The following is a 27,500-nucleotide window of genomic DNA, read 5'->3' as shown; positions in this document are numbered from 1 at the left end:
GTAATTTATTTATTATTGGTTAGTGTTGGGCTTGCCCTCCTGGGGGTTCTTCGGACCACCAAGCACCGACATGAGAGCCTGTTTTAGGGTAAAATATTGTTGTTGTTTTTTCAAATAGTCTCTCAGTTGCTTTCCAGCAATTGTCTTTTTCTCTTTCGTCCTCACTCGCGCTCTGGCTCCAGCCCCAACCTGGCTGCTTATAACAGAGCGACAGGTGATTAGATAAAAAGGCCCAGGTGGGCCTTCTACGCACCTGTTGCTGATTTCGAGGCCAGTCCTGGCAACATCCCGCTTTGCTGCAGGCCTGCAGGCCACGCCCCCTCCACAGTTAGCTTCAGAATAACAATGTTATTTTAAAGACTCTGGAAATGTGGGTCTTACTTAAAAATGCACGCGTTTAGTTGTGTTCAGTGTTAAAAAAAAATATTATATGGCGCTTAGGGAAATACATTTTCAAATATTTGGCTTCTTGGCTCTCTCCGCCAAAAAGGTTCCCGACCCCTGCTGTAGAGGATTAGAACTACAATAGCAGACATTTATCTCCCAATGAATGTGATTGTTCTCTTCCTCACTTCCTGTTTGCCCTACATCGCACATTTCATGCTTTGTTTTTGCTCCTACATCCCTTTTTCCCCATCAAAAGCATGCTTTTTTTTTGTAGTTTTTGCACGCGTCTTCTTGATTATTTGTGTCCAACACGAACATAAACAATAAGGCCGATATCTGATATTGTCCAAGAGTTGGACAATATCAGATATCGGCAAAAAAGCCATTATCGGACATCTCTAGTAATAATCCACCTGTAGATAACACTGAGTTTAATGCCGTCGTTCGATGATGGCAAGTTTCGCTCAAAAGTCAGAACCCTGCGAGTTTATTGGATGAAATGCAAACTTCTCGCACACTGGCAGGTGTTCTTATTCATCTTTTAACGCCTAATTAATAAAATTCATCCGCGGGGGCCCCCCTTCTGGAGCGTGCTCTGAACATGCAAGCCGTCACCTTGTATGATTGATGGGGGCCCATTAAAGCTTTCATGCATTCATCAAAGTCTCAGTCGTCGGCCGCCGTCGCCAAAATGTGCGCTTTGGCGGCGTCGCCAGAGGTGGCGACGGCACGCTCGTTAGCCATGCGCTCACATGTACCATCAAATGGACGGTCGATACTTTAATCAGGTGGCCTGCCTGCCGCTTTGGGGGGGGGGGCATCAGAGCAGTGGTCCCGGGAGGGTTGGAGCTGCCAATCAAACGGCAGAGCGAAGTGTAACGCTTGCCAAGAACATTGTAGGAAGCTTGAATCACGCTTAAACTCATCTAAATGTGTGCGTTCATTTCACTTAAACTTACACAAACTTTAATGAGGATGGAACAATTAACATTAAAGGCCGACTGAAAGCCACTACTAGCGACCACGCAGTCTGATAGTTTATATATCAATGATGAAATATTAACATTGCAACACATGCCAATACGGCCGCTTTAGTTTACTAAATTGCAATTTTAAATTTCCCGCGAAGTTTCCTGTTGAAATCATTGCGGAATGATGGTTGTAGCGGACATATTAGCCCAGCACCACTTACGGTTAAAGTCATCCGATTTAATGGCATAATTACACAGTATTTTGGACGTCTGTGTTGCTGAATCTTTTGCAATTTGTTCAATTAATAATGGAGACGTCAAAGAAGAATGCTGTTGGTGGAAAGCGGTGGATTGCAGCTGCCTTTAGCAACCGAAACACAGCCCGGTGTTTCTTTGTTTGTTGTGAAGCTTTAACACAGAGCGGTCAAGCGAACATGTTTCTCTACGTCAACCAGCACGTTTTTGGATCGGAAAATTGTGATATTAAGTCGGCTCTTACCGGAGACTTGAGTGAATTATGCGACATCATCCTGCATCTCAAAAAGGCAGCTGTGATCTTGGCTCCTCGGCCTCTGTCAGAGACACTGGCGTTCACCGCAGCCATCCGACTTTCAGGTGTGACTTTATATTCTCACTAAAATACTATTAACACAATAAGCAGATAAGGGATTTTCTAGAATTATCCTAGTAAATGTGTCTAATAACATCTGAATCGCTCCCACTGCCGTCGCTTGCCAAGGACATTGTAGGAAGTTTGAATCACGCTTAAACTCATCTAAATGTGTGCGTGCATTTTACTTAAACTTACACAAACTTTAATGAGGATGGAACAATTAACATTAACATTTAAAGGCCTACTGAAAGCCACTACTAGCGACCACGCAGTCTGATAGATTATATATCAATGATGAAATATTAACATTGCAACACATGCCAATACGGCCGCTTTAGTTTACTAAATTGCAATTTTAAATTTCCCGCGAGATATCCTGTTGAAAACATTGCGGAATGATGGTTGTAGCGGACATATTAGCCCTGCACCACACACGGCTAAAAGTCGTCCGATTTAATTGCATAATTACACAGTAATTTGGACGTCTGTGTTGCGGAATCGTTTGCAATTTGTTCGATTAATAATGGAGACGTCAAAGAAGAATGCTGTTGGTGGATTGCAGCTGCCTTTAGCAACCAAAACACAGCCCGGTGTTTCTTTGTTTGTTGTGAAGCTTTAGCAAACATGTTTCCCAACCACATGTCAACCAGCAAGTTTTGGATGAGAAAATTGTGATATTAAATCGGCTCTTACCAGAGACTTGTGCGAAGTTAGCGTCCTCCTACAGCATCTGTCCAAAAGGCAGCTGTGATCTGGGCTCTTCCATTGGCTTCACCGCAGCCCTCCGACTTTCAGGTATGACTTTATAATCTCACTAAAACACTAGTAACACAACAAGCAGATAAGGTATTTTCTCGAATTATCCTAGTAAATGTGTCTAATAACATTTGAATCGCTCCCACTGCCGTCGCCTTTTTTTTCTTTTTTTTTTCTAGTGCTTTACTCTAACTTTCCTCATCCACAAATCTTTCATTCTTGCTCAAATTAATGGGGAAATCGTCGCTTTCTCGGTCTGAATCGCTCTTGCTGCTGGTGGCCATGATGGTAAACAATGTTCAGATGTGAGGAGCTCCACAACCCGTGACGTCACGCGCACATCGTCTGCTACTTCCGGTACAGGCAAGGCTTTTTTATTAGTGACCAAAAGTTGCGAACTTTATGGTCGAAACACAGCCGGTGTTTCTTTGTTTGTTGTGAAGCTTTAACACAGAGCGGTCAAGCGAACATGTTTTCTCTACGTCAACCAGCACGTTTTTGGATCGGAAAATTGTGATATTAAGTCGGCTCTTACCGGAGACTTGAGTGGATTATGCGACATCATTCTGCATCTCAAAAAGGCAGCTGTGATCTTGGCTCCTCGGCCTCTGTCAGAGACACTGGCGTTCACCGCAGCCATCCGACTTTCAGGTGTGACTTTATATTCTCACTAAAATACTATTAACACAATAAGCAGATAAGGGATTTTCCAGAATCATCCTTGTATCCATCCATCCATTTCCTACCGCTTATTCCCTTTTGGGGTCGCGGGGGGCGCTGGCGTCTATTTCAGCTACCATCGGGCGGAAGGCGGGGTACACCCTGGACAAGTCACCATCTCATCGCAGGGCCAACACAGATAGACAGACAACATTCACACACACATTCACACACTAGGGACCATTTAGTGTTGCCAATCAACCTATCCCCAGGTGCATGTCTTTGGAAGTGGGAGGAAGCCGGAGTACCCGGAGGGAACCCACGCATTCACGGGAAGAACATGCAAACTCCACACAGAAAGATCCCGAGCCTGGATTTGAACCCAGGACTGCAGGAACTTCTTATTGTGAGGCAGACGCACTAACCCCTCTGCCACCGTGAAGCCCAATTATCCTTGTAAATGTGTCTAATTACATTTGAAATGCTCCCACTGCCGCTACCTGGAGTCGTCGCCTTTTTTTTTTTTTTTAAGTGCTTCACTCTAACTTTCCTCATCCACAAATACGTCATCCTCGCTCAAATTAATGGAGAAATCGTCGCTTTTTCGGTCCGAATAGCTCTAGCTGCTGGTGGCCATGATTGTAAACAATTTTCAGATGTGAGGAGCCCTACAGCCCGTGACGTCACGCGCACATCGTCTGCTACTTCCGGTACAGGCAAGGCTTTTTTTATTAGCGACCAAAAGTTGCGAACTTTATCGTGGATGTTCTCTACTAAATCCTTTCCGCAAAAATATGGCAATATCGCGAAATGATCTAGTATGACACATAGAATGGACCTGCTATCCCCGTTTAAATAAGAACATCTCATTTCAGTAGGCCTTTAATGATGGAAAGGATAACGCAAACAAAGGCAGAAATAAAAGGTATAAAGTACACTAAAAATGTGCCATAGTAGCAATATAAAATATAACATATAAGAGGGCTTTATTGACTAAACATGGTTAACCACCTCTTGCTAGAGTTTATTTACGATGTAGAATGCATTAAAAGCAGAGAGATGTGAGTGTTGATGACACAGCTTTGCAACAGTTGATATTCTAGTTTCAAGCATGTTTTACTCAATATAGGTCATCAAATTTCTATGACAAGCTGTAATATCTTACTGAGATCATTTAGGACCAAAACACTTAAAACAAGTAAAAAACTCTAACATAAAATCTGCTAAGTGAGAAGAATTATCTTATCAGACAGAAAATAAGCAAATATCGCCCTTATTTGAGATATTTTATCTTACTTAAATTTCAATTTTTGCAGTGTAGATCTTGCAGCATGATTATTAGTTAAAACAACCTGATTTAATGCGCATTCAGTAGAATTTCAACCCTGTACTGTGCATTCCTCCATCACAGCAGTGTGTTAATGCCAGCGTGACCCTGCTCTAATTAGAAATCCACTGCTTATTTGATTTGTGTGGACCACGGTCGTTGTTTTAAAACCATAAATCCCTAAAAGTTGTATGCCATTTAATGAAAGTGGGTGGATAGTTTTTTCTTGTCAGGTGGACACTTGGTAAAACAAAAACATCTTGTAGGCATGAGGGTGCATACCTGCAAGTCTCCAATCATGTCCGCTTGTCATTTAGCTCTAAAGGCCTACTGAAATGAGAGTTTCTTATTTAAACGGGGGATAGCAGGTCCATTCTATGTGTCATACTTGATATTGCCATATTTTTGCTGAAAGGATTTAGTAGAGAACATCCACGATAAAGTTCGCAACTTTTGGTCGCTAATTAAAAAAAGCCTTGCCTGTACCGGAAGTAGCAGACGATGTACGCGTGACGTCACGGGTTGTGGAGCTCCTCACATCTGAACATTGTTTACAATCATGGCCACCAGCAGCCAGAGCGATTCGGACCGAGAAAGCGACGATTTCCCCATTAATTTGAGCGAGGATGAAAGATTTATGGATGAGGAAAGTGAGAGTGCAGGACTAAAAAAAAAAAAAGACTATACAGGGGGGAGCGATTCAGATGTTATTAGACACATTTACTAGGATCATCCTGGAAAATCCCTTATCTGCTTATTGTGTTACTAGTGTACTAGTGAGATTATATGGTCGTACCTGTACAACCTGAAGGTCGGCCCCGCACTTTTCCTCAGCACCAGTCGACAGGTGGTGGCGATGCCCATCACTGCCCTTCGCGAAACATAATCTTTCGAAATGATCGCTGCTAAATAAATAAATAAATGATAAATGGGTTGTACTTGTATAGCGCTTTTCTACCTTCAAGGTACTCAAAGCGCTTTGACACTACTTCCACATTCACCCATTCACACACTGATGGAGGGAGCTGCCATGCAAGGCGCTAACCAGCACCCATCAGGAGCAAGGGTGAAGTGTCTTGCTCAGGACACAACGGACGTGACGAGGTTGGTACTAGGTGGGATTTGAACCAGGGACCCTCGGGTTGCGCACGGCCACTCTCCCACTGCGCCACGCCGTCCCACTGTACTTTGTGGGTGTGGTCCAATCCAACCATGTTCACTTGACATCTCTGTTCCATAGTAAAGCTTCACCGTCATCTTTCGGGAATGTAAACAATGAAACACCTGCTGTATTTGTGTTGCTAAAGCCGGCCGCAATACACCGCTTCCCACCTACAGCTTTCTTCTTTGACGTCTCCATTATTCATTGAACAAATTGCAAAAGATTCAGCAACACAGATGTCCAGAATACTGTGGAATTATGCGATGAAAACAGACGACTTATAGCTGGGAACGGTGCTGGAACAAAATGTCCTCTACCATCATACCGTGACGTTTTAGCATGATACTTCCGTGGGAAGTAGCAGACGATGTGCGCGTGAGGTCACGGGTTGTGGAGCTCCTCACATCTGAAAATTTTTTACAATCATGGCCACCAGCAGCAAGAGCGATTCAGACCGAGAAAGCGACGATTTCCCCATTAATTTTAGCGAGGATGAAAGATTTGTGGATGAGGAAAGTGAGAGTGAAGAACTAGAAAAAAAATACAGTGGTAGCGATTCAGATGTTATTAGACATATTTACTAGGATCATTCTGGAAAATCCCTTATCTGCTTATTGTGTTACTAGTGTTTTAGTGAGATTATATGGTCGTACCTGTACAACCTGAAAGTCGGCCATGCACTTTTCTTCAGCACCAGTCGACGGGTGGTGGCGATGCCCATCTCTGCCCTTCGCAAGGGACCTTCTTCGAAACATAATTTTTCGAAATGATCGCTGCTAAATACACTGTACTTTGTGGGTGTGGTCCAATCCAACCATGTTCACTTGACCGCTCTGTTCCATAGTAAAGCTTCACCGTCATCTTTCGGGAATTTAAACAATGAAACACCGGCTGTGTTTGTGTTGCCAAAGGCAGCCGCAATACACCGCTTCCCACCTACAGCTTTCTTCTTTGACGTCTCCATTATTCATTGAACAAATTGCAAAAGATTCAGCAACACAGTTGTCCAGAATACTGTGGAATTATGCGATGAAAACACACGACTTATAGCTGGGAGCGGTGCTGGAACAACATGTCCTCTACAATCATACCGTGACGATTTAGCATGATACTTCCGCGGGAAGTAGCAGAGGATGAACATTTTTTACAATCATGGCCACGAGCAGCAAGAGCGATTCAGACCGAGAAAGCGACGATTTCCCCATTAATTTGAGCGAGAATGAAAAATGTGTGGATGAGGAAAGTTAGAGTACAGCACTAGAAAAAAAAAAGAAAAAAAAAGGCGACGGCAGTGGGAGCGATTCAGATGTTATTAGACCCATTTACTAGGATAATTCTAGAAAATCCCTTATCTGCTTGTTGTGTTACTAGTGTTTTAGTGAGATTATAAAGTCATACCTGAAAGTCGGAGGGCTGTGGTGAAGCCAATGGAAGAGCCCAGATCACAGCTGCCTTTTTGACAGATGCTGTAGGAGGACGCTAACTTCGCACAAGTCTCTGGTAAGAGCCGATTTAATATCACAATTTTCTCATCCAAAACTTGCTGGTTGACATGTGGTAGAGAAACATGTTTGCTAAAGCTTCACAACAAACAAAGAAACACCGGGCTGTGTTTTGGTTGCTAAAGGCAGCTGCAATCCACCGCTTTCCACCAACAGCATTCTTCTTTGACGTCTCCATTATTAATCGAACAAATTGCAAAAGATTCAGCAACACAGATGTCCAAATTACTGTGTAATTATGCGATGAAAACACACGACTTATAGTTGGGAGCGGTGCTGGAACAACATGTCCTCTACCATCATACCTTGACGTTTTAGCATGATACTTCCGCGGGAAGTAGCAGACGATGTGCGCGTGAGGTCACGGGTTGTGGAGCTCCTCACATCTGAACATTTTTTACAATCATGGCCACGAGCAGCAAGAGCGATTCTGACCGAGAAAGCGACGATTTCCCCATTAATTTGAGCGAGAATGAAAGATTTGTGGATGAGGAAAGTTAGAGTAAAGAACTAGAAAAAAAAAAGGGAAAAAAAAGGCGACGGCAGTGGGAGCGATTCAGATGTTATTAGACACATTTACTAGGATAATTCTAGAAAATCCCTTATCTGCTTGTTGTGTTACTAGTGTTTTAGTGAGATTATAAAGTCATACCTGAAAGTCGGAGGGCTGCGGTGAAGCCAATGGAAGAGCCCAGATCACAGCTGCCTTTTTGACGGATGCTGTAGGAGGACGCTAACTTCGCACGAGTCTCTGGTAAGAGCCGATTTAATATCACAATTTTCTCATCCGAAACTTGCTGGTTGACATGTGGTAGAGAAACATGTTTGCTAAAGCTTCACAACAAACAAAGAAACACCTGGCTGTGTTTTGGTTGCTAAAGGCAGCTGCAATCCACCGCTTTCCACCAACAGCATTCTTCTTTGACGTCTCCATTATTAATCGAACAAATTGCAAAAGATTCAGCAACACAGCTGTCCAGAATACTGTGGAATTATGCGATGAAAACACACGACTTATAGCTGGGAGCGGTGTTGGAACAACATGTCCTCTATAATCATGCCGTGACGTTTTAGCATGATACTTCCGCGGGAAGTAGCAGACGATGTGCGCGTGAGGTCACGGGTTGTGGATCTCCTCACGTCTGAACATTTTTTACAATCATGGCCACGAGCAGCAAGAGTGATTCAGACCGAGAAAGCGACGATTTCCCCATTAATTTGAGCGGGAATGAAAAATTTGTGGATGAGGAAAGTTAGAGTAAAGCACTAGAAAAAAAAAAGAAAAAAAAAGGCGACGGCAGTGGGAGCGATTCAGATGTTATTAGACGCATTTACTAGGAGAATTCTAGAAAATCCCTTATCTGCTTGTTGTGTTACTAGTGTTTTAGTGAAATTATAAAGTCATACCTGAAAGTCGGAGGGCTGCGGTGACCGCCAGTGTCTCTGAGAGAAGCCAATGGAATAGCCCAGATCTCAGCTGCCTTTTTGACGGATGCTGTAGGAGGACGCTAACTTTGCACGAGTCTCTGGTAAGAGCCGATTTAATATCACAATTTTCTCATCAGAAACTTGCTGGTTGACATGTGGTAGAGAAACATGTTTGCTAAAGCTTCACAACAAACAAAGAAACACCGGGCTGTGTTTTGGTCGCTAAAGGCAATTGCAATCCACCAACAGCATTCTTCTTTGACGTCTCCATTATTAATCGAACAAATTGCAAACGATTCAGCAACACAGACGTCCAAATTACTGTGTAATTATGTGATTAAATTGGACGACTTTTAGCCGTGATTGGTGCTGGGCTAATATGTCCGCTACAACCCGAGACTTCACAAGCACACGTCATCATTCCGCGACGTTTTCAACAGGAAACTTCGCGGGAAATTTAAAATTGCAATTTAGTAAACTAAAGCGGCCGTATTGGCATGTGTTGCAATGTTAATATTTCATCATTGATATATAAACTATCAGACTGCGTGGTCGCTAGTAGTGGCTTTCAGTCGGCCTTTAATGTGTGCATCGAAGTGCTCACTGTTTATATCTCTTCTCATGCAACACCCTCATAACTCTACATGTGGGGTGGGGTGGGGGGGTTCGCTTCGCTGCAGCGAGGGGGACGCAGGAGGTCTGCTAAACGCGGCGTGTATAACACGGAGTGCTCCGGGGCGAACACCTTCATTAAAGCCGGCGCGCTCGGCGAACATGCAGCAAGAATCACTTTAATTGGTACAAGCCTCGCATATTTAGCACGTGACAGCGCTGCATGATGATGAGCGAGGACGAGGGGCGGCAGGAAAGGATTGGAAAAGGCTCGGCCACAGTATGTCACACATATTTCATGTTATGATTTGCACCAATATTGCAAAAAGGGCTGATTAAAGAACAGCCGACTGAAAGCCACTACTAGCGACCACGCAGTCTGATAGTTTATATATCAATGGTGAAATATTAACATTGCAACACATGCCAATACGGCCGCTTTAGTTTACTAAATTGCAATTTTAAATTTCGCGCGAAGTCGTCTCCTTTAATCGCATAATTCCACAGTATTCTGGACATCTGTGTTGCTGAATCTTTTGCAATTTGTTCAATTAATAATGGAGACGTCAAAGAAGAAAGATGTAAGTGGGAAGCGGTGTATTGCAGCTGCATTTAGCAACACAAACACAGCCGGTGTTTCCTTGTTTACATTCCCTAAAGATGACGGTGAAGCTTTACTATGGAACAGAGCGGTCAAGCGAACATGGTTCCCTACCACATGTCAACCGGCAGGTTTGGGTGAGAAAATTGTGGTAATAAGTCGGCTCTTACCATAGACATGAGCGGGCAGTTTGCGTCGTTGCTCTTACACCTGTGAAAGAGGCAGCTGCGGACTCTCTTGCCTCCTCCGACCGGCCGCCCCCGAACGTGGGATGCTTCCGCAGTGGCTACCTTCGCTTCGCCTCGTCGAGAAACGAGGCTTACCTCAGAGACACTGGCGGTCACCACACTCGTGGCCACACCCCTCCGACTTTCAGGTACCATATAATCTCACTAAAACACTAGTAACACAATAAGATGATAAGGGATTTTTCAGAATTATCCTAGTAAATGTGTCTAATAACAACTGAATCACTCCCACTGCCGTATTTTTCCCCCCGTTTTTTTCTATTCCTTCACTCTAACTTTCCTCATCCACGAATCTTTCATCCTCGCTCAAATTAACGGGGAAATTGTCGCTTTCTCGGTCCGGTAGAGAACATCGACAATAAAGTTTGCAACTTTTAGTCGCTAATCAAAAAGCCTTGCCTGTACCGGAAGTAGCAGACAATGTGCGCGTGACGTCACGGGTTGTAGAGCTCCTCACATCCTCACATTGTTTACAATCATGGTCACCAGCAGCTAGAGCGATTCGGACCGAGAAAGCGGCAATTTCCCCATTAATTTGAGCGAGGATGAAAGATTCGTGGATGAAGATAGTGAGAGTGAAGGACTAGAAGAATCTCACTAGTGTTGTAGTGAGAGTATATAGTCATACCTGAAAGTCGGAGGGGTGTGGTGACCGCCAGTGTCTCTGAGGGAAGCCACGGAGGAGCCAAGAGAGTCGCAGCTGCCTCTTTGACAGCTGCAGGAGGAAGGACACAAACTCCGCTCATGTCTACGGTAAAAGCTGACTTATTACCACCATTTTCTCACCGAAACCTGCCGGTTGACATGTGGTAGACAACCATGTTGGTTTGACCGCTCTGTTCCATAGTAAAGCTTCACCGTCATCTTTAGGGAATGTAAACAAAGAAACACAGGCTGTGTTTGTTTTGCCACAGCCGGCCGCAATACGCCGACATCTTTCTTCTTTGACGTCTCCATTATTAATTGAACAAATTGCAAAAAGATTCAGCAACACAGATGTCCAGAATACTGTGGAATTATGCGATTAAAGCAGACTACTTTTAGCTGTGATCGGTGCTGGGAGAACATGTCCGCTACCACCGGTGACGTCACGCGCACGCGTCATCATACGCGTCATCATTCCGCGATGTTTTCAACAGGATACTTCGCGGGAAATTTAAAACTGCAATTTAGTAAACTAAAGCGGCCGTATTGGCATGTGTTGCAATGTTAATATTTCATCATTGATATATAAACTATCAGACTGCGTGGTCGCTAGTAGTGGCTTTCAGTAGGACTTTTGAGTGTGTCAAAACGCACACACAGAGTGCATACTAGCAATAATTCAAATGGTTTATGAAGAGGGTGCGTGAAGCGAAATATGGAGATATTTGGGCTTCGAACCCAACGATAAAGGTGACACTTTAAACAAGGAAGAGCCGCGCTTTAAGTGTTGCTTTAAAACACACTTCAAACTTAGGTAAACATTTGAATAATAAGATTTGCACAAGGAGTGACCAATAGTGATGTGTGTTGTTACACCTGTCCTGTTGTTCTGCTCCGGTGCAGACCAAAAGAGGGGAGCACAGGGCAGACGTTCCCTTCACTCAGCCAACCCAAATTGCTAATATTTTCAATTTATCTGCTGCATGTCTTATTTGTGTACATTTATCCATAGTTTTGTTTTTAGTACTTACAAATAATGGCATTTTTCTGAAAGCACAGACCAGGAGTGGCAACCGTAAATCATGAAACATTTAATATGATTTAAATAAAGCTTTTTTTGTCATATTCTAACCTAATCCTTGACTATATGTAAAAAGGAAAATGGTTCTTTGAGTGCATGAAGTTGAATGCCTTTTAATTTATATTTCAACCTTCTAAAATTGTTTTTTGAGTGCAATAGGAAACGTGTGTTTACGGCATAGCTCGGTTGGTAGAGTGGCCGTGCCAGCAACTTGAGGGTTGCTGGTTCGATTCCGCCATCCTAGTTACTGCCGTTGTGTCCTTGGGCAAGACACTTTACCCACCTGCTCCCAGTGCCACCCACACTGGTTTAAATGTAACTTAGATATTGGGTTTCACTATGTAAAGCGCTTTGAGTCACTAGAGAAAAGCGCTATATAAATATAATTCACTCACTCACTACTGTATTGTAAGATTTACTGTAAAAAAAAAAAAAAAACGCCAATATAAAATTGTGTGTACTTCCCTTTATTTTCAAAAGTATCGATATACAGGTGCTGGTCATATTATTAGAATATCATGAAAAAGTTGATTTATTTCATTAATTCCATTTAGAAAGTCAAACTTGTAAAATGTATACATTCATTCCAAACAGATTGATACATTTCAAGTGTTTTTTTTTTGCCAAAAAGGAGATGATTATAGCTGAAAACCCTAAACTCAACATCTCAGAAAATTAGAATATGGTGAAAAGGTCCGATATTGAAGACACCTGGTGCCACACTCTAATTAGTTAACTAACTCAAAACACCTGGAAACGCCTTTAAATGGTCTCTGGTTTTGATTCTGTATGACACACAATCATGGGGAAGAGTGCTGACTTGACAACTGTCCAAAAGATGAGCATTGATACTTTAAAGAAGGAGGGCAAGACACAAAGAGGTTGAATGTTCCCAGAGCTCTGTGTCCAAGCACATTAATAGAGAGGCCAAGGGAAGACAAAGATGTGGTAGAAAAAAAGAGGGATAACCGCGCCCTGGAGAGGATTGTCAAACAAAAATGTGGGGGAGATCCACAAAGAGTGGACTGCAGCTGGAGTCAGTGCTTCAAGAACAACCACGCACCGACGTACGCGAGATATGTCGCATTCCTTGTGTAAAGCCACTCTTGAATAAGAGACAACGTCAAAACCGTCTCGCCTGGGCTCAAGACAAAAAAGGACTGGACTGCTGCTGAGTGGTCCAAAGTTATGTTTTCAGATGAAAGTATCTCCTTTGGAAATCAAGGTCCCAGAGTCTGGAGGAAGACAGGAGAGGCACAGAATCCACGTTGCCTGAAGTCCAGTGTCACATTTCCACAATGGGTAATGGTCTGGGGTGCCATGGCATCTGCTGGTGTTGGTCCACTGTGTTTCCTGAGGTCTAGGGTCAATGAAGCAGTCTACCAGGAAGTTTTAGAACACTTTATGCTGCCTGCCGCGGACCAATTTTATGGCGGTGAAGATTTCATTTTCCAACATGACTTGGCACCTGCACACAGTGCCAAATCTACCAGTACCCGGTTTAAGGACCATGGTATCTGCTGCTTCTTTTCTTTCTCCTATGTCCCCCCCTCCCCTGTGGAGGGGGTCCGGTCCGATGACCATGGATGAAGTACTGGCTGTCCAGAGTCGAGACCCAGGATGGACCGCTCGTCGGGACCCAGGATGGACCGCTCGCCTGTATCGGTTGGGGACGTCTTTACGCTGCTGATCCGCTTGAGATGGTTTCCTGTGGACGGGACTCTCGTTGCTGTCTTGGATCCGCTTGAACTGAACTCTCGCGGCTGTGTTGGAGCCACTATGGATTGAACTTTCACAGTATCATGTTAGACCCGCTCGACATCCATTGCTTTCGGCCCCCTAGAGAGGGGGGGTTGCCCACATCTGAGGTCCTCTCCAAGGTTTCTCATAGTCAGCATTGTCACTGGCGTCCCACTGGATGTGAATTCTCCCTGCCCACTGGGTGTGAGTTTTCCTTGCCCTTTTGTGGGTTCTTCCGAGGATGTTGTAGTCGTAATGATTTGTGCAGTCCTTTGAGACATTTGTGATTTGGGGCTATATAAATAAACATTGATTGATTGATTGATTGATCCCTGTTCTTGATTGGCCTGCAAACTCACCTGACCTTAACCCCATAGAAAAGCTATGTGGTATTGTGAAGCGGAAGATGCCAGATGCCAGACCCAACAATGCTGAAGAGCTGAAGGCCACTATTAAAGCAACCTGGGCTCTCATAACACCTGAGGAGTGCAACAGACTGGTCGACTTTATACCACGCCGTATTGCTGCAGCAATTCAGGCAAAAAGGAGCTGCAACTAAGTATTGATTGCCGTACATGCTGGAACTTTCCATCTTCATACTTTTCAGTTGGCCCACATTTCTAAAAAATATTTTTTGGTACTAGTCGGAACTAATAGTCTAATTTTCTGAGATACTGAATTTGTGATTTTAAGTAGTTGTCAGTACTAATCATCAAAATTGAAAGAAATAAACATTTCAAATATATCACTATGTGTGTAATGAATTGATATAATATCAATCAATCAATCAATGTTTATTTATAGAGCCCCAAATCACAAATGTCTCAAAGGACTGCACAAATCATTACGACTACAACATCCTCGGAAGAACCCACAAAAGGGCAAGGAAAACTCACACCCAGTGGGCAGGGAGAATTCACATCCAGTGGGACGCCAGTCACAATGCTGACTATGAGAAACCTTGGAGAGGACCTCAGATGTGGGCAACCCCCCCCCCCCCCCTCTAGGGGACCGAAAGCAATGGATGTCGAGCGGGTCTAACATGATACTGTGAAAGTTCAATCCATAGTGGCTCCAACACAGCCGCGAGAGTTCAGTTCAAGCGGATCCAAGACAGCAGCGAGAGTCCCGTCCACAGGAAACCATCTCAAGCGGAGGCGGATCAGCAGCGTAGAGATGTCCCCAACCGATACAGGCGAGCGGTCCATCCTGGGTCTCGACTCTGGACAGCCAGTACTTCATCCATGGTCATCGGACCGGACCCCCTCCACAAGGGAGGGGGGGACATAGGAGAAAGAAAAGAAGCGGCAGATCAACTGGTCTAAAAAGGAGGTCTATTTAAAGGCTAGAGTATACAGATGAGTTTTAAGGTGAGACTTAAATGCTTCTACTGAGGTAGCATCTCAAACTGTTACCGGGAGGGCATTCCAGAGTACTGGAGCCCGAACGGAAAACGCTCTATAGCCCGCAGACTTTTTTTGGGCTCTAGGAATCACTAATAAGCCGGAGTCTTTTGAACGCAGATTTCTTGCCGGGACATATGGTACAATACAATCGGCAAGATAGGCTGGAGCTAGACCGTGTAGTATTTTATACGTAAGTAGTAAAACCTTAAAGTCACATCTTAAGTGCACAGGAAGCCAGTGCAGGTGAGCCAGTATAGGTATATATGTATGTATATATGTATATAAAGGTATATACAGTATAGGTATATATGTATGTATATATGTATATAAAGGTATATACAGTATAGGTATATATGTATGTATATATGTATATAAAGGTATATACAGTATAGGTATATATGTATGTATATATGTATATAAAGGTATATACAGTATAGGTATATATGTATGTATATATGTATATAAAGGTATATACAGTATAGGTATATATGTATGTATATATGTATATAAAGGTATATACAGTATAGGTATATATGTATGTATATATGTATATAAAAGGTATATACAGAATAGGTATATATGTATGTATATATGTATATAAAGGTATATACAGTATAGGTATATATGTATGTATATATGTATATAAAGGTATATACAGTACAGGCGTAATGTGATCAAACTTTCTTGTTCTTGTCAAAAGTCTAGCAGCCGCATTTTGTACCAACTGTAATCTTTTAATGCTAGACATGGGGAGACCCGAAAATAATACGTTACAGTAATCGAGACGAGGCGTAACAAACACATGGATAATGATAATGATAATATGTAAGTTTCACGTTCTGAATATAATTACTGAAATAAATCAACTTTTTCATGATATTCTAATAATATGACCAGCACCTGTACATACCAGTACTAAATTATTGGTAACGAGACAACCCTACATTGGACACATTATTAGGTACACTTGCACGATTGATGCTAAAATAAACATGTCTGCAAAACTTTGTGGAAATGTAAGAAAACGGCAATATTTCTTCGACGGGATTGATTTAAACAAGCGGTTAAAAGTCACTGCTGGAAGTCAGATATACTCGCCTGTGTCACATAAATAATGAACCTTCGCTGGCCATGTCAGCGACTTTCTGCTGAAACCAGGCCTTCCATGCTGAGCCGGAAGGTTTTTGAAGCTCCCCGTTTAAAGAAGCCACCGCCGTGTCATTTCTGCCGGGGACACGGCGGTGAAACGTCGATCCTTTTTTGTGTTGTAGCGGAGCTGGAGCCTGCTCGGTCTAATGAGGCTTCCACCGACGCCGTCACCTGCTGCCTTTGCTTCGACTTTGCCATGGCGACACTTTGGTATTGTCGTGCACACACGCTCCGCTTTAGAAACTGTGGATTTATACATGCTTCGTGGACTTGGAGAAGGCATTCGACCGTGTCCCTCGGGAAGTCCTGTGGGGAGTGCTCAGAGAGTATGGGGTATCGGACTGTCTTATTGTGGTGGTCCGCTCCCTGAGCTTGGTCCGCATTGCCGGCAGTAAGTCGGACTCGTTTCCAGTGAGGGTTCGACTCCGCCAAGGCTGTCCTTTGTCACCGATTCTGTTCATAACTTTTATGGACAGAATTTCTAGGCGCAGTCAAGGCGTTGAGGGGTTCTGGTTTGGTGACCGCAGGATTAGGTCTCTGCTTCATCTGACCGGGATCTTCAGCTCTCACTGGATCGGTTCGCAGCCGAGTGTGAAGCGACCAGGAATGAGAATCAGCACCTCCAAGTCCGAGTCCATGGTTCTCGCCCGGAAAAGGGTGGAATGCCATCTCCGGATTGGGGAGGAGACCCTGCCCCAAGTGGAGGAGTTCAGGTACCTAGGAGTCTTGTTCACGAGTGGGGGAAGAGTGGATGGTGAGATCGACAGGCAGATCGGTGCGGCGTCTTCAGTAATGCGGACGTTGTACCGATCCGTTGTGGTGATGAAGGAGCTGAGCCGGAAGGCAAAGCTCTCAATTTACCGGTCGATCTACGTTCCCATCCTCACCTATGGTCATGAGCTTTGGGTCAAGACCGAAAGGACAAGATCACGGGTACAATCGGCCGAAATGAGTTTCCTCCGCCGGGTGGCGGGTCTCTCCCTTAGAGATAGGGTGAGAAGCTCTGCCATCCGGGAGGAACTCAAAGTAAAGCCGCTGCTCCTCCACATGGAGAGGAGCCAGATGAGGTGGTTCGGGCATCTGGTCAGGATGCCACCCGAAGTACCTAGGAGTCTTGTTCACGAGTGGGGGAAGAGTGGATGGTGAGATCGACAGGCGTATCGGTGTGGCGTCTTCAGTAATGCGGACGTTGTACCGATCCGTTGTGGTGAAGAAGGAGCTGAGCCGGAAGGCCCATCCATCCATCCATCTTCTTCCGCTTATCCGAGGTCGGGTCGCGGGGGCAACAGCCTAAGCAGGGAAACCCAGACTTCCCTCTCCCCAGCCACTTCGTCTAGCTCTTCCCGGGGGATCCCGAGGCGTTCCCAGGCCAGCCGGGAGACATAGTCTTCCCAACGTGTCCTGGGTCTTCCCTGTGGCCTCCTACTGGTTGGACGTGCCCTAAACACCTCCCTAGGGAGGCGTTCGGGTGGCATCCTGACCAGATGCCCGAACCACCTCATCTGGCTCCTCGCGATGTGAAGGAGCAGTGGCTTTACTTTGAGTTCCTCCCGGATGGCAGAGGTTCTCACCCTATCTCTGAGGGAGAGACAACTAATTTCGGCCGCTTGTACCCGTGATCTTGTCCTTTCGGTCATGACCCAAAGCTCATGACCATAGGTGAGGATGGGAACGTAGATCGACCGGTAAATTGAGAGCTTTGCCTTCCGGCTCAGCTCCTTCTTCACCACAACGGATCGGTACAACGTCCGCATTACTGAAGACGCCGCACCGATCCGCCTGTCGATCTCACCATCCACTCTCCCCTCACTCGTGAACAAGACTCCTGGGTACTGGAACTCCTCCACTTGGGGCAGGGTCTCCTCCCCAACCCGGAGATGGCATTCCACCCTTTTCCGGGCGAAAACCATGGACTCGGAAGGAAAAGCTTTCAATTTACCGGTCGATCTACGTTCCCATCCTCACCTATGGTCATGAGCTTTGGGTCATGACCGAAAGGATAAGATCACGGGTACAAGCGACCGAAATTAATTTCCTCCACCGGGTGGCGGGTCTCTCCCTTAGAAATAGGGTGAGAAGCTCTGCCATCCGGGAGGAACTCAAAGAAAAGCCGCTGCTCCTCCACATGGAGAGGAGCCAGATGAGGTGGTTCGGGCATCTGGTCAGGATGCCACCCGAACGCCTCCCTAGGGAGGTGTTTAGGGCACGTCCAACCGGTAGGAGGCCACGGGGAAGACCCAGGACACGTTGGGAAGACTATGTCTCCCGGCTGGCCTGGGAACGCCTCGGGATCCCCCGGGAAGAGCTGGACGAAGTGGCTGGGGAAAGGAAAGTCTGGGTTTCCCTGCTTAGGCTGTTGCCCACCGCGACCCGACCTCGGATAAGCGGAAGAAGATGGATGGATGCATGGATGGATGGATTTATACATGGATAGGATTGGATAGGTCTTTATTATCATTGCACAAGTACAACGAAAACTTGGTTTTCAGCACAAACCCGTTCAAGATTAGACAAACAAACAGTGTGCAGGGTGACAGAAGCGGAACGCTGATGGGTCGCCACAAGGGGGAGGATGAGTAAAAAAATACAATTCTGAAATGGGAAAAAAAACTCAATTTTTTTCTCTCAATTCGGCCCCCCGAGTCAAAATAATTGCCCAGGCCTGGCATAGACTTTAAAAACACTACACAGTGTTGACCAATTTCCGGGCCATTGTGGCCCTGGAGTGAAAAAGTTTGGACAAAAACTAATCAAGTTAAACAGGATCCAATCAAGTTTTGTTACGTTTACCCGTCGATGTTACTGACCTTGGTGGAGGTCTGCGCTCCTTTTAATTTTCTTCAAAGTTGGGATCTTTTCCAGCACGGTGGTACAGGGGTTTAGTGCAGGGGTGTCCAAAGTGCGGGTTATTTTTAACCGGCCCCACGGCACATTTTAAGAATACAATTGAAAAAAATTAAAATCATAAAAAGTGGTATAAAAGAGCAAACAGGTGAAATGTAACAAGAAAATGTTGCAATGTTTAATAACACAAAGCTGCCATGCAGGCTGTTTATTTCTTTATAAAATAATAATGAATCAAAATCAATGTCATTTTTAATTATTGATTTATTCAAGGCTCCGATTACGTCACATTAAATATTCCACTTTAAGATATTTTTGGGGGAAAATGTTGCATATTTTGTGTTTTGCCATATAAAAAACTGAGCTGTTTTTTTAAACGAAGGGCCTAAACAAACAAACAAAACATAAACAACAATAAAACTTGACAGATATATCTGAAGTTGATCCCGAGATTATTGTGCTAAGAGTAAATGGTAAAAAAAAATGTTATTTATTTTTTAACACTTTAATGAGTAAGACACTTTTGGATCCCCAATTATTTTAGTGTGATTTGTTTTTAAGTGTCATTGCTCAAAAAATAATAATGAATCAAAATCCAAAATTAAGGCTCCAATTATTATATAATCGCAAATATTCCACCTAAAAATTTATTGGGTGAAAATATTGCATATTTTGTGTTTTGCCATATAAAAAACTGAGCTATTTTTTTAAACGAAGGGCCTAAACAAACAAACAAAACATAAACAACAATAAAACTTAAAATGGACATATATCTGAAGTTGATCCCGAGATTATTGTGCTAAGAGTAAACAGTAAAAAAAAATGTGTTTTATATTTTTTAACACTTTGAGTACGACACTTTTGGATCCCCAATTATTTTAGTGTGATTTGTTTTTAAGTGTCATTGCTGAAAAATAATAATGAATCAAAATCCAAAATTAAGGCTCCAATTATTATATAATCGCAAATATTCCACCTAAAAAGTTATTGGGTGAAAATATTGCATATTTTGTGTTTTGCCATATAAAAAACTGAGCTGTTTTTTTTTAACGAAGGACCTAAAAAAACAAACAAAACATAAACAACAATAAAACTTAAAAATGACAGATATATCTGAAGTTGATCCCGAGATTATTGTGCTAAGAGTAAACAGTAAAAAAAATGTATTATTTATTTTTTAACACTTTAATCAGTACGACACTTTTGGATCCCCAATTATTTTTGGTGTGATTTGTTTTTTAGTGTCATTGCTCAAAAAATAATAATGAATCAAAATCCAAAATTAAGGCTCCAATTATTATATCATCTCAAATATTCCACCTAAAAAGTTATTGGGTGAAAATATTGCATATTTTGTGTTTTGCCATCTAAAAAACTGAGCTGTTTTTTTTAACGAAGGGCCTAAAACAAACAAACAAAACATAAACAACAATAAAACTTAAAATGGACATATATCTGAAGTTGATCCCGAGATTATTGTGCTAAGAGTAAACAGTAAAAAGAATGTGTTATTTATTTTTCAACACTTTAATGAGTAAGACACTTTTGGATCCCCAATTATTTTAGTGTGATTTGTTTTTAAGTGTCATTGCTCAAAAAATAATAATGAATCAAAATCCAAAATTAAGGCTCCAATTATTATATCATCGCAAATATTCCACCTAAAAAGTTATTGGGTGAAAATATTGCATATTTTGTGTTTTGCCATATAAAAAACTGAGCTGTTTTTTTTTAACGGAGGGCCTAAACAAACAAACAAAACATAAACAACAATAAAACTTAAACTTGACATATATCTGAAGTTGATCTCGAAAATATTGTGCTAAAAGTAAACAGTAAAAAAAAATGTATTATTTATTTTTTAACACTTTAATGAGTAAGACACTTTTGGATCCCCAATTATTTTAGTGTGATTTGTTTTTAAGTGTCATTGCTCAAAAAATAATAATGAATCAAAATCCAAAATTAAGGCTCCAATTATTATATAATCTCTAATATTCCAACTAAAAAGTAATTGGGTGAAAATATTGCATATTTTGTGTTTTGCCATATAAAAAACTGAGCTGTTTCTTTTTAACGAAGGGCCTAAAACAAACAAACAAAACATAAACAACAATAAAACTTAAAATTGACATATATCTGAAGTTGATCTCGAGAATATTGTGCTAAAAGTAAACAGTAAAAAAAAATGTATTATTTATTTTTTAACACTTTAATGAGCAGGAAACTTTTGGATCCCCAATTATTTTAGTGTGATTTGTTTTTAAGTGTCATTGCTCAAAAAATAATAATGAATGAAAATCCAAAATTAAGGCTCCAATTATTATATAATCGCAAATATTCCACCTAAAAAGTTATTGGGTGAAAATATTGCATATTTTGTGTTTTGCCATATAAAAAACTGAGCTGTTTTTTTTAACGAAGGGCCTAAAACAAACAAACAAAACATAAACAACAATAAAACTTAAAATTGACATATATCTGAAGTTGATCCCGAGATTATTGTGCTAAGAGTAAACAGTAAAAAAAAATGTCTTATTTATTTTTTAACACTTTGAGTAAGACACTTTTGGATCCCCAATTATTTTAGTGTGATTTGTTTTTAAGTGTCATTGCTCAAAAAATAATAATGAATCAAAATCCAAAATTAAGGCTCCAATTATTATATCATCGCAAATATTCCACCTAAAAAGTTATTGGGTGAAAATATTGCATATTTTGTGTTTTTTCCATTTTTTTTTTCCTAATGTTGATCTAGAAATTCCATCCATCCATCCATCCATTTTCTACCGCTTATTCCCTTTCGGGGTCGCGGGGGGCGCTGGCGCCTATCTCAGCTACAATCGGGCGGAAGGCAGCGTACACCCTGGACAAGTCGCCACCTCATCGCAGGATCTAGAAATTGAAAACTTGAATAATACTAAAAATAATACTACCGAATAATGACACATTTTTTATGTTTTTTTGGACCAAAACCCTTTGTGGGCCCCAAGATCATAAGTGAGTGGAGGCCAAAATGTATATTTTTAAAATAAAAATTATGAAAATGGCCCCCGGGGGCTTGCTTTGATTTTTCAGTGTGCGTCCCTCAGTGGAAAAAGTTTGGACACCCCTGGGTTAGGGCATGTGCCTCACAATACGAAGGTCCTGAGTGGTCCTGGGTTCAAATCCCGGGCTCGGGATCTTTCTGTGTGGAGTTTGCATGTTCTCCCCGTGAGTGCGTGGGTTCCCTCCGGGTACTCCGGCTTCCTCCCACTTCCAAAGACATGCACCTGGGGATAGGCCCCTCCCACCTCCAAAGACATGCACCTGGGGATAGGCCCCTCCCACCTCCAAAGACATGCACCTGGGGATAGGCCCCTCCCACCTCCAAAGACATGCACCTGGGGATAGGCCCCTCCCACCTCCAAAGACATGCACCTGGGGATAGGCCCCTCCCACCTCCAAAGTCATGCACCTGGGATAGGCCCCTCCCACCTCCAAAGACATGCACCTGGGGATAGTTTGATTAGTAACACTAAATTGACCCTTGTGTGTGAATGTTGTCTGTTTATATGTGTTGGCCCTGCGATGAGTGGGCGACTTGTCCGGGTTGTACCCCGCCTTCCGCCCGAATGCAGTTGAATTAGGCTCCGGCACCCGCTCTGACCCCAAAGGGACAAGCGGTAGAAAATTGATGGATGGGATCTTGTCCAGTGCAGCTCACATGACAAATGCTCCCATTCATCAAGCGCTGCAAACATTTTACATTGCACTTTCTCAAACTCGTAGCGTATCTCCGGTGGCGCGTGTGTGCACCTTTTAATGCGCTCATCCATCATTAAATATTCCCCTCGTACAAATTTAGCGGCAGCATTTGCATGAAGATTTATCTTCGTCACGCGGCGGCTTGCCTCCGTCTGTGGAGCTAACTCTACTAAACTCGAACTTGGTCGAAGCCAAAACAGAGGCGGGACCTTGCAGAAGATAAGAGAGGGGGATAATACGCATGGAAGATCTCAACCAAGCTTCATCCACGTGTTACAGATTTGGTAGGCTGTACAATTATAAAATGATATTGCTGAAAAGACAATAAATCACATTAAATCTGTACGAAGTGGTACACGGACGTAGAGAGAAGTCCAGAGCGCCAATAAACCTTAAAGGGGAACATTATCAGCAGACCTATGTAAGCGTCAATATATACCTTGATGGTGCAGAAAAAAGACCATATATTTTTTCAACCGATTTCCGAACTCTAAATGGGTGAATTTTGGCGAATTAAACGCCTTTCTGTTTATCTGTCTTTTAGCGATGACGTCACCGAGGTAATACACCCACCATTTTCCTTTTCACATTACAAACACTGGTCCCAGCTCTGTTATTTTCCGTTTTTTCCACTATTTTTTGGAACCTTGGAGACATCATGCCTTGTCAGTGTGTTGTCGGAGGTTGTAACAACACTAACAGGGAGGGATTCAAGTTGCACCACTGGCAAGAAATCTGCCGCCAGACCCCCATTGAATGTACCACAGTGTCTCCACATTTTACCGGCGATGCTAAGACAGACATGGCAGAGATGTATCGATAACCTGCAGATGCATTTGCAACTATAAAGTCAACGAAATCACAAAGCTGAGTTTTGTTGATGTTGACTGCCAGCTAATCGATGTTAACATGCTACACTAATCGATGCTAACATGCTATTTACCGGCGGTGATAAAGCAGACATGGCACAGAGATGTATGGATAACCTGCAGATGCATTTGCAACTATGAAATCAACAAATTCACAAAGGTGAGTTTTGTTGATGTTGACTTATGTGCTAATCAGACATATTTGGTCGCAGCGTGACTGCCAGCTAATCGATGCTAACATGCTACGCTAATAGATGCTAACATGCTATTTACGCTAGCTGTATGTACATTTGAAACTAGATACCCACATTTAATGCGAAACAAACACTTACCAATCGACGTATTTAAGTTGCTCCAGTGTCACAAGATGCGAAAGTCCTGATGGTTTGGTCCGCACATTTTACCGGCGACGCTAATAAGGCAGCCATTCTATTGGCCACTTCATTAGGTACACCCATGCTATGGCCGAATAGCGTTAATAGCTATTCGCTCAATAGCTTCAGTTTCTTCTTCAATTTCGTTTTCGCTATCTGCCTCCATACTCCGACCATCTGTTTCAATACATGCGTAATCTGTTGAATCGCTTAAGCCGCTGAAATCCGAGTCTGAATCCGAGCTGATGTCGCTATATCTTGCTGTGGTAACCGCCATGTTGTTTGTATTGGCAGCACCGTATGACGTCACAGGGAAATGGACAGTCGCATCGCAAATAGCGAAAATCAAGAACTTAAACATTTTTTTAGGGATATTCTGGGAGGTGTAAAATTTTGAAAAAAACTTCGAAAAATAAAACAAGTCACTGGGAACTGATTTTTATTGTTTTCAACCCTTTTGAAATTGTGATAATGTTCCCCTTTAAAGGCACCGCCTTGGCGTGGCAGCCCAATCACATAATACCTTCGGCATTTCACACACACAAGTGAATGCAAGGCATACTTGTTCAACAGCCATACAGGTCACACTGAGGGTGGCCATATAAACAACTTTAACACTGTGACAAATATGCGCCACACTGTGAACCCACACCAAACAAGAATGACAAACACATTTCGGGGAGAACATCCGCACCGTAACACAACATGAACACAAAGGAACAAGTACCCAGAATCCCTTGACAGCACTAACTATTCACCCCCCTCCTCATGCTGTCTCAGGGAGAGCATGTCCCAAATTTCAAGCTGCTGTTTTGAGGCATGTTAAAAAAAAAATAATGGACTTTGTGACTTCAATAATAAATTTGGCAATGCCATGTTGACACTTATTTTTTTCTCCATAACTGTAGTTGATTTATTTTTGGAAAACCTTGTTACATTGTTTAATGCATCCAGCGAGACATCACAACAAAATGAGACATAATGTGTTAATTCCACAACTTATGAGTATTGGTAGATATCGGAATCGGTAATTAGGAGTTGGACAATATCGGAATATCGGCAAAAAAAAGCCATTTTCGGACATCTTTAATAAATACAGTCTATAATACAGCATTATTCACATGTGAATAACATAAATACAGTCTATTATACAGCATTATTCACATGTGAATAATATAAATACAGTCTATTATACAGCATTATTCACATGTGAATAATATAAATACAGTCTATTATACAGCATTATTCACATGTGAATAATATAAATACAGTATATTATAAAGCATTAATCACATGTGAATAACATAAATACAGTCTATTATACAGCATTATTTGGCATATATTTTTGGGCATCACAACAATAATAGACTGTGTTTCACATGTGAATAACAAAAATACAGTCTATTATACAGCATTATTCACATGTGAATAATATAAATACAGTCTATTATACAGCATTATTCGGCATATATTTTTGGGCATCACAACAATAATAGACTATTTATGTGTTTCACATGTGAATAACAAAAATACAGTCTATTATACAACATTATTCACATGTGAATAACATAAATACAGGCTATTATACAGCATTATTTGGCATATATTTTTTGGCATCACAACAATAATAGACTATGTGTTTCACATGTGAATAACAAAAATACAGTCTATTATACAGCATTATTCACATGTGAATAACATAAATACAGTCTATTATACAGCATTATTCACATGTGAATAATATAAATACAGTCTATTATAAAGCATTATTCACATGTGGATAACATAAATACAGTCTATTATACAGCATTATTTGGCATACATTTTTTGGCATCACAACAATAATAGACTGTATTTATGTGTTTCACATGTGAATAACATAAATACAGTCTATTATACAGCATTATTCACATGTTAATAATATAAATACAGTCTATTATACAGCATTATTCACATGTGAATAACATAAATACAGTCTATTATTGTTGTGATGCCAAAAAATATTGACGTAGTTATGGTTGTAATGACTTTTGTCCGCTCCTGTACTTGGTATCATTACAATGGATGTCAGGTGTAAACCGATACTTTTCAGAGGCGGTATAGTACCGACTATGATTCATTGGTATCGCCATACTATACTAATACTAGTACTATACTATACTAATACTAGGATACTGTGAAAGTTCAATCCATAGTGGCTCCAACACAGCCGCGAGAGTTCAGTTCAAAGCGGATCCGAGACAGCAGCGAGAGTCCCGTCCACAGGAAAACATCTCAAGCGGAGGCGGATCAGCAGCGTAGAGATGTCCCCAACCGATACACAGGCGAGCGGTCCATCCTGGGTCTCGACTCTGGACAGCCAGTACTTCATCCATGGTCATCGGACCGGACCCCCTCCACAAGGGAAGGGGGGGACATAGGAGAAAGACAAGAAGCGGCAGATCAACTGGTCTAAAAAGGAGGTCATTACAAACAATGTGAGGACGTGAGGAGCCCTCACACTTGTGACGTCATCGTCTGCTACTTCCGGTACAGGCAAGGCTTTTTTATCAGCGACCAAAAGTTGCAAACTTTCTTATCAATGTTCTCTACTAAATCCTTTCAGCAAAAATATGACCAAGTATGACACATAGAATGGACCTGCTGTCCCCGTTTAAATAGGAACATCTCATTTCAGTAGGCCTTTAATTGATATAATTTAAAAGCGGCATAGCTCGGTTGGTAGAGTGGCCGTGCCAGCAACTTGAGAGTTGCAGGTTCGATTCCCGCTTGTGCCATCCTAGTCACTGCCGTTGTGTCCTTGGGCAAGACACTTTACCCACCTGCTCCCAGTGCCACCCACACTGCTTTAAATGTAACTTAGATATTGGGTTTCAAGATGTAAAGCGCTTTGAGTCACTTGAGAAAAAGCGCTATATAAATATAATTCACATCAGAACTCGCACAGTAAGAAACAACAACAACAACAGACATCAACGCCGAGTTGTTTGCGCTCTTAATTGCAGATGAAGGAGGTGGCAAGCGCGTCCTGCAGATGAAAATGTCACCCCTCTGTCACTTTTCCTCTCCCGCGAACACATCGGCCATTAGCGTCACGCTGAGCCCCTCGGAGCAAACGACCGCAGGGGGGGAGGGGGACCCCCGCCGCCATATGGCACCAGCGCGGCGGCGGTTTTAGCAGAATTGAGCAAACAGAGGAGATTTGCAGAAACAAAGCAGCGGGAGAGCGCGGTTAGACGGCGGTGGTCCGCGAAGTGACGAGGGTTTCAAAGCGGCGGAGGGGATCACGAATGTACTTCCACCACCCCCCCCCCCCCCCTCACCCGGCGTTCTGCCTCTCCAGCTGTTTCTCTATGCTGATGATACTTTTTGGGAAAT

At 42.6% G+C, this 27,500-nt stretch overlaps 1 protein-coding gene across 1 annotated transcript in view; it reads left to right on the top strand.

The window, feature by feature from the left end:
* LOC133568022 (receptor-type tyrosine-protein phosphatase mu-like) overlaps nt 1–27,500 on the top strand; it is a 610,514-nt gene that overhangs the window by 434,582 nt on the left and 148,432 nt on the right. The gene's annotated exons all lie outside the window — the stretch shown is intronic.

Source organism: Nerophis ophidion, linkage group LG14 (assembly GCF_033978795.1).
Source record: "Nerophis ophidion isolate RoL-2023_Sa linkage group LG14, RoL_Noph_v1.0, whole genome shotgun sequence".
Lineage (NCBI taxonomy): Eukaryota > Metazoa > Chordata > Actinopteri > Syngnathiformes > Syngnathidae > Nerophis > Nerophis ophidion.
The sequence above is the reverse complement of the archived record's forward strand: the minus strand, read 5'-3'. Positions and strand labels throughout refer to the sequence as shown.